This window comes from Rattus norvegicus, chromosome 8, assembly GCF_036323735.1.
Source record: "Rattus norvegicus strain BN/NHsdMcwi chromosome 8, GRCr8, whole genome shotgun sequence".
NCBI lineage: Eukaryota > Metazoa > Chordata > Mammalia > Rodentia > Muridae > Rattus > Rattus norvegicus.
Window position 1 is genome coordinate 37,559,184 of NC_086026.1, and position 6,827 is coordinate 37,566,010.

Genomic DNA, 6,827 nt, shown 5'->3' on the forward strand with positions numbered 1-6,827 from the left:
CACAGGAGCAGGGTGTACCTATTATTTTGCCTTGCTTTCTTTGACTGTTCAGTGTTGAGGAGAGACAGGCCTTGAGCTTCTGCATCTCAAACACCCCATTCTCAGGAAATACAAGCTAAAGGAGTTAGTACAGTTGTCAGCCTGCAACCTTCTAGCTTGTCTAAACAAAAGCTCTCTATGAGAAGATGAATCGGATGTGATAAAAATCATAATAATTACAAGCTGTGAGGGAGAGACACATGACTGTCCATTTATTCCTTCAAGATTGTTTTTTCAGTTTATGAAATCTGATATTTCCCATAGAAAAAAACCTGAAGACAGAGTGAGAAATTTAGTCTCCAGATTATTGGAGTCACCACCCCAAATCAGATCATTAATATCCAGAAGGCAGACTTCATGTTAAGTCATGAGAGCCTGCAACTGGAAAAGCCCCACCACACATGTTTTTGTTGTTTTGTTTTGTTGTTTTTTGTTAGGGAAATGGTTATAAGAAGAATAACCTTCAGTGATAGATCTTATTTGGTTGCATGGTTGTCTGGTTGGTTGTCAGACTGACTGGCTGGCTGACTGGATGGATGGATGGATAGATGGATGGATGGATGGATGGATGGATGGATGGATGGATGGATGATGGATGGATCGATGGATTGATGGATCAATGGATGGATCGATGGATGGATGGATGGTTGCTTGGTTGCTTAGCTGGTTCGTTGGCTGGTTCATTGGCTGGTTGCTTGGTTGCTTGGTTGCTTAGCTTGTTCATTGGCTGGTTAGTTAGTTGGTTAGTTGGTTGGCTGGTTGGTTGGCTGGTTGGTTGGCTGGTTGGTTGGCTTGGTTGGTTGGCTTGGTTGGTTAGGTTTTTGAGACAGGTTTCTCTGTAGAGTCCTTACTTTCCTGGAATTTACTCTATAGTTTGAGGTTGGCCATCAAACACAGGGATCCACCTGACTCTGCCTCCTGAATGCTGAAAATAAAGGTGTGTGCCACCATGCTTGGCTTTACCCAGTGATTTAACACAGAACACAGATTGAAATTGGCAACTATGAAAATTCTCTCCCCAGGAACATCTCTCTGTTTAGAGTAGTGTCTAGCTGAGACAAATTGAATGCTCGCTTTATATTAAGCTGGCACTAAATCTCTAAACTCATTGGGTTAACGCTAAGTTTCCTGAAGCTATATCTTATAACCCAAAGTACAATTTCTGCTCCAGCTTGAACATGTTCTCCACAGTCCATGTATAGGTCCTAATGTGGTTATGGAGAAAATGGTGAGGTCTTTAAGAGGTGGGTCCTGGTGGGAGGTCCTTGGGGGCACCGACCTTAAAAACAGTCTGCATAATTCTCCAGGGATTCTGGTTAGTTTAGTGGTCCCTCTCCATTATCTGACTTCCTGTCTTGTCTTCCCATTTGAACCTTTTTCTGTGTTCACCACCATAATGTCATCTGTCATGATATAATGACAAAGTCAGTACAGGCTGTTTCAATGCTTGGCGTCCAAAACTACAAACAAAATAAACTTGGGTTTTTTTATAAGTTGTCCAAGCTCTAGTATTTTGTTACAATAGTGTAAAAGGGACTAATACAGCTCCTGTCTGGAAGTTCTATTAAAAAGACCTCTCTGTGGTGCTTTGTATATGCTTGGCCCAGGCAATGTCACTATTAGGAGGTATGGCCTTGTTAGAGTAGGTGTGATGTTCTTAGGTGTGTCACTATGGGTGTGGGCTTTAAGGCCCTCATCCTAGCTACCTGGAAGTCAGTCTTCTCCTAGCAACCTTCAGATAAGGATGTAGAGCATTCAACTCCTCCTGCGCCATGCCTGCCTGGACATTGCCATGCTCCCACCTTGATAATAATGAACTGAACCTCTGAACCTCTAATCCAGTCCCAGTTAAATGTTGTCCTTAGTTGCCTTGGTCATGGTGTCTGTTCATAGCAATGAAACCCTAAGACACTAACTCTGTCCTCATAACCACCTATCCGTTCACCTCCAAGGATATTCAGTCACCAGCCTAGGGTGCTATCATGAGTTAGAACTCATGGGTATTCTTATCCCCTGCCTGAATTTTTGCTAATTGTTTTCTCTCTTTGTCTGTCTCTGTGTTTATGTCTCTCTTTGCATATATGTATGCCAATATATGCTTGTGTTGGTGCACATATGTGTTCATGTGTATGGAGAAGCCTGAGGTCAACCTCAGGTGCCATTTCTCAGGAGACACCACCCTGGAATTTTGTTGTTGTTGTTTGTTTGTTTTGTGCTCTGTTTTGTTTTGTTGAGAGACAGTCTCTCAATTTCCAGAAAACTCTCTGGCTGGCCTGTGAGCCCCAGGGATCTGCCTATCTCTGCCTTCTCAGTTCCGGAATTGCAAGCATGTGTTACCAAGCCTATATTTTTTAAAAATGTAGATTTTGAAGATTAGAGTCAGTTCTTCATGTTTTTACAGTTTGCATTTTACTGACTAAACAAGCTATCTGCCTGGGCACCATAAAATGTTCTTTATTCAACTGTCTCCTCACCCCACTCTTAAATTGAGTGTGATGTATATGTCCTGGAAACCTGACTGACAGGAGAAGGTGGGTCAGAAGGAGAAAGACAGGGAGAGGGGAAGTGGGAGGGAGAGAGGGAGGTATGGGGAGAGAGATTGGCAGACTAGGGTAGAGCAATTCATTAATACTTTGGTGTGATTTTTAAAAATTATTTTAACCTTTTGAAGAATTATTTAGAAGTAGCTAGCAATAAAGTTAAAGGTACACATACTCCATGGTTCAGAAACACCATTTCTACAAATTCACATAGTCTGTACTTGCAGAACATGTAGGAGAATGTTCACAACAGAATTATGCAGTGAAATAGTGGAGACAACCTACACATCTGCATTCATATTCATACACTGAAAAAATATACCAGACCATAAGAACACTGCGCTGTAATCAACTGTGTCCCCACAAACACAGAAAGATAGGAAAGTAATTTGGAAGGGAGAGCATGTAACATGCTACCCTGTCTATCCACAGGCAAGAAGCATGAAAAGCAGGCTATCCACTGCTTAGGAATACATACATGTAGAAAAGGACTCTAGGAAAGACAGGGAGGGATAAACACCAAAAGAGATAACATTTACCTGTAACAGGAGAAGGGAGATGTGGAGGCATCTCTGGGAGTCTTAACTACTTATTGATCTGACAGATTCACTGAGTTGTTGAATGATGAACAACTTCTTCTTCTTCTTCTTCTTCTTCTTCTTCTTCTTCTTCTTCTTCTTCTTCTTCTTCTTCTCCTTCTCCTTCTCCTTCTCCTTCTCCTTCTCCTCCTCCTCCTTCTTTTCCTCATCCTCCTCCTTCTTTTTTGAGACAGGATCTCACTATATAATACTGGCTAGCCTTGAACTCATAATCTTCCTACCTCAGCCTCCTAATTGGTAGGATTTCAGGTGCACACAACACACCCAATAGTGTTTTTATATTTTGTACTGTGTGATTGGTACCTAGGTTTTAGTTTATTATTCTTCATACCTCTGTATATCTTAAATATTTCACAATTGTGTTAAAGAAAGGAAGGTGGCAACAGTTCTAGATGTTTCTGGAGAAATAAGGGCTTCTGTGCCCAAGAGTTTGATTCACTTCTTATACTTTTCTCATTCTTTGTCACTCAAAGTAGCTCAGACTACCCCAGGTTTCAGAGCTTCTCTGAGTCAAGGTTCATTTGGTGGCAAAGTGATTTCCATGTGCCAAATCCCAACCCTGAGATGGCAGATGCAGCACCACTGGGAATCACGCCAAGAAAGCAATTAAAAGAATAGGTTTCCTAGTAGGAGACGTTACAGGAATCCTGGGCAAGTTCAGGGTGTGTTGATGTGTGTCCATGGGGACCATGGAGGCTGGTATCAGGAACATGCTCCCTACCAGAAATTTTTCAGGGCAAAGCAGTGGGTTGAGTAAATGGCTCCCTGTCTCTCTAAGAGACAGACAAATATTCCTAAAAGACACTGATGAGCAACTAGAAGGAGGCCCCTCCAAAGCCCCAGAACACCCCTGCCCACCTGGCACATCTCACCAAAAGAGGCCATTCCAAGAGGTTAGCATCCTGGCCACACTTCCCTGGGACACCCAAAGGCTGTCCTTTCAACAGCAAACCTACCATGTTTGCTGACTCTCTAGCTATGAGAAAGGTCTTGTATGGAGACTACAATCTCAGGATTCTGGTTCATCAGAAAAGTTGGTCAGAGTCAAGGACCGAGGGTCCAAGACCCTATATTTTGTATAGGACTGTAGCAGGGTGGAAAGGGGACAGGGAAGCAAAAACAGGTTCCCACCATTTACCAGGGCTATCTTCTCTCCAATTTTCCAAATATACAATTTTTTGTTGTTGTTTTTGTTGTTGTTGTTGTTGTTGTTGTTTGGTTTTTGTTTTATTTTGTTTTGTGTTTTGTCATCTCCCTCTGTTTTGTCCTTTCCTCCCAAACAGCTCTTTAGGACAGAGGCAAATTGTTCTGCTTCTTCCTTTGGAAATGCCGCCTATCCTAACCTCCTTTCTGTCCATACTTGGAACTTGATTTGCATCACTGACCATAGCCCAGAACAGGACAATGGAAGGGCTTCCCAATAAGGCTCCAAGGGGCAGATCCTGTGGGTGGGGCAAATCGACCAGGGCCTGGGTTGGGCAATGAGTTTGCTCTGTGCTGTGCTCTGCTTAGCAGCCTCTCTTGCTTGGGATCCGTGAACATTTCATTCTCAGAGCTGTGTGGCTTGGGAGGTGACACGGTGGCATCTGAAGGGCCTGAAGGGAGACTCGTTCTTCTGGGATTTGTTGCCAGGATTGCAGCTTGAAGGCTGACTCACCCAGGGAGGGCTGGGTACAAGCCAAGGATCAATGGAAAGACTCTAGGGTCATGCACGATGCCCTTGGCTCTGCCAGCTCAGCCTGCTGGGTGCCTGCCAGGACTCACTAGGCAGGCAGAGCTTAGCTCAGGGAGTCAACACTATTCTGCAAAACTCTCCACCCCCCCCACCCCGGACACACACACACACACCCTTAGTAGGACAGGGATGCATTTTCTTCCTACAGATGCATCACAAAGCAAACTGTTCTTACCTGTCATCAAAAGTCAGAAGCTAGGAAACTGCTCCTTCTTCTTCACTAGAAAGCTTAGAAACACATAACAGTAGGTTTGTCTGCTCTGGAAGGCAGCTTTCACGGCCTCAATGTTACCTTGGCCGTTCTCCTGAGACTCCAAGCCTGGTTATACAGCAGAAGCAAACCTCTTCTGTTTCCTCCATTGCTGACACCCCACCCCCAAAACCAGTTCACATGAACTTTACCTTAGATAAGTGCTACTAGCAATTGCTGCAATGGAAACCAGAGGGCAAACAAAAATTACCCGCAAGATAACCATGTTATGGGCAATGTTACAAAGTTATTACAGTATGAAGTTATTACAGGAATCAATTAGGCTTAGGCATTGACCCAAACCTCTCAATGGCCTTTCCAGGCCCCTGGTAGCCCATAGAGTCTTGTGGGCTCTTCTGCCCTTTCCCGGAACCCCTAAGGGCTGAAGCTTTGTGCAAAGCTCTTGTCTGTCCTTCTCATCAGCAAACCTGAAGGAGCTGTTCAGCTCATGGAGAAATTAGTCCCCCTGGTCTTGCTCAGCCAGAAAGTCAAAAAGACAAAGCTATCTTTATTATTCAGAGTTCTTTAGAGTCGCAGAACTTAAGGAATGCCTCTGTATATTAAGGAAATTTATTGCAATGACTTACAGTCTATAGTCCAACTACCCCAACAATGGGCAGCTGTGAATGGAAAATCCAAAAGTCTAGTAGTTGCTCAGTCCCATGAGGCTGGTTGTTTCAGCTGGGCTTCTGTGTAAGCTGGAATCCTAAAGAGATAGGTTCTAACAGATGTGATTGCAAGTAAGTGCAAGCAGGCAAAGAAGAGTGAGCCTTCCTTCTTCCATTGTCCCTGTTTAGGCCTCCAGCAGAAGATATGACCCAGATTAAAGGTATATACCACCATTCCTGGATTTTCCACTTGCTTTGTCCCAGGCTGGCCTTGAACTCAGATCTGCTTGTCTCAGTCTCCTGGGACTAAAGCCATGTATTACCTTCACTGGGCCTAAGCTTTTTGCCTCAAGATCTGGATCAAGAGCATGTATCATTCCAGGTCAAGATCCGAGTCAGAAGCCTGTTTGTGTCTTCCAGTCTCAAGAGCTGGATCAGAGTTGTGCCCTCCATTTCTGGATCATAGTTCATTCCAGATGTAGTCAAGTTGATGACCAGGAATAGCCATCACACCATCTATATGTATGATGAAATTCTAAGAGAGCACCTCAGATTCTGGGCCAACTCGGGTTTCTGAACGTTTGGGGGTGTTGGTTGGTTGTCTGTTGTTTGCTGTCATTTGAGACCTATCCCAGGCCTGCATATATGCTGAAGTTGTCAACCAACATGGAACTAGAAAAAGGTAGATAATCTCCCAAGACAATCAATCTTTTCTTTAGGAAACAAGATTTCTCCTAAGGTGAGCAACTGAAAGTCCTGTATAGTGAACTATGCTGACCTGTCCTCATGGCTCACCCCCCTCAGCAAATACAGACCAAGAAGTCCTCTCTAAGCCCCCAGTCTGGACTTGTACTCCTCTTCTGTAAAATCCATGACTAGTTATTCTGTCCACTGCTCACAAACATTGGGACCAGGGCCTCTTTCTTAGCATTGGTTGGCTTTCTTCTTCACACTTTCTGCAGATTCTCATGACAGCGCCCCTTCACTTTTGTGGCCTAGGCTCTACCTCCTGATCATCTGAGACTTCACGCATTGACACCATTGTCTCCGTCAGCC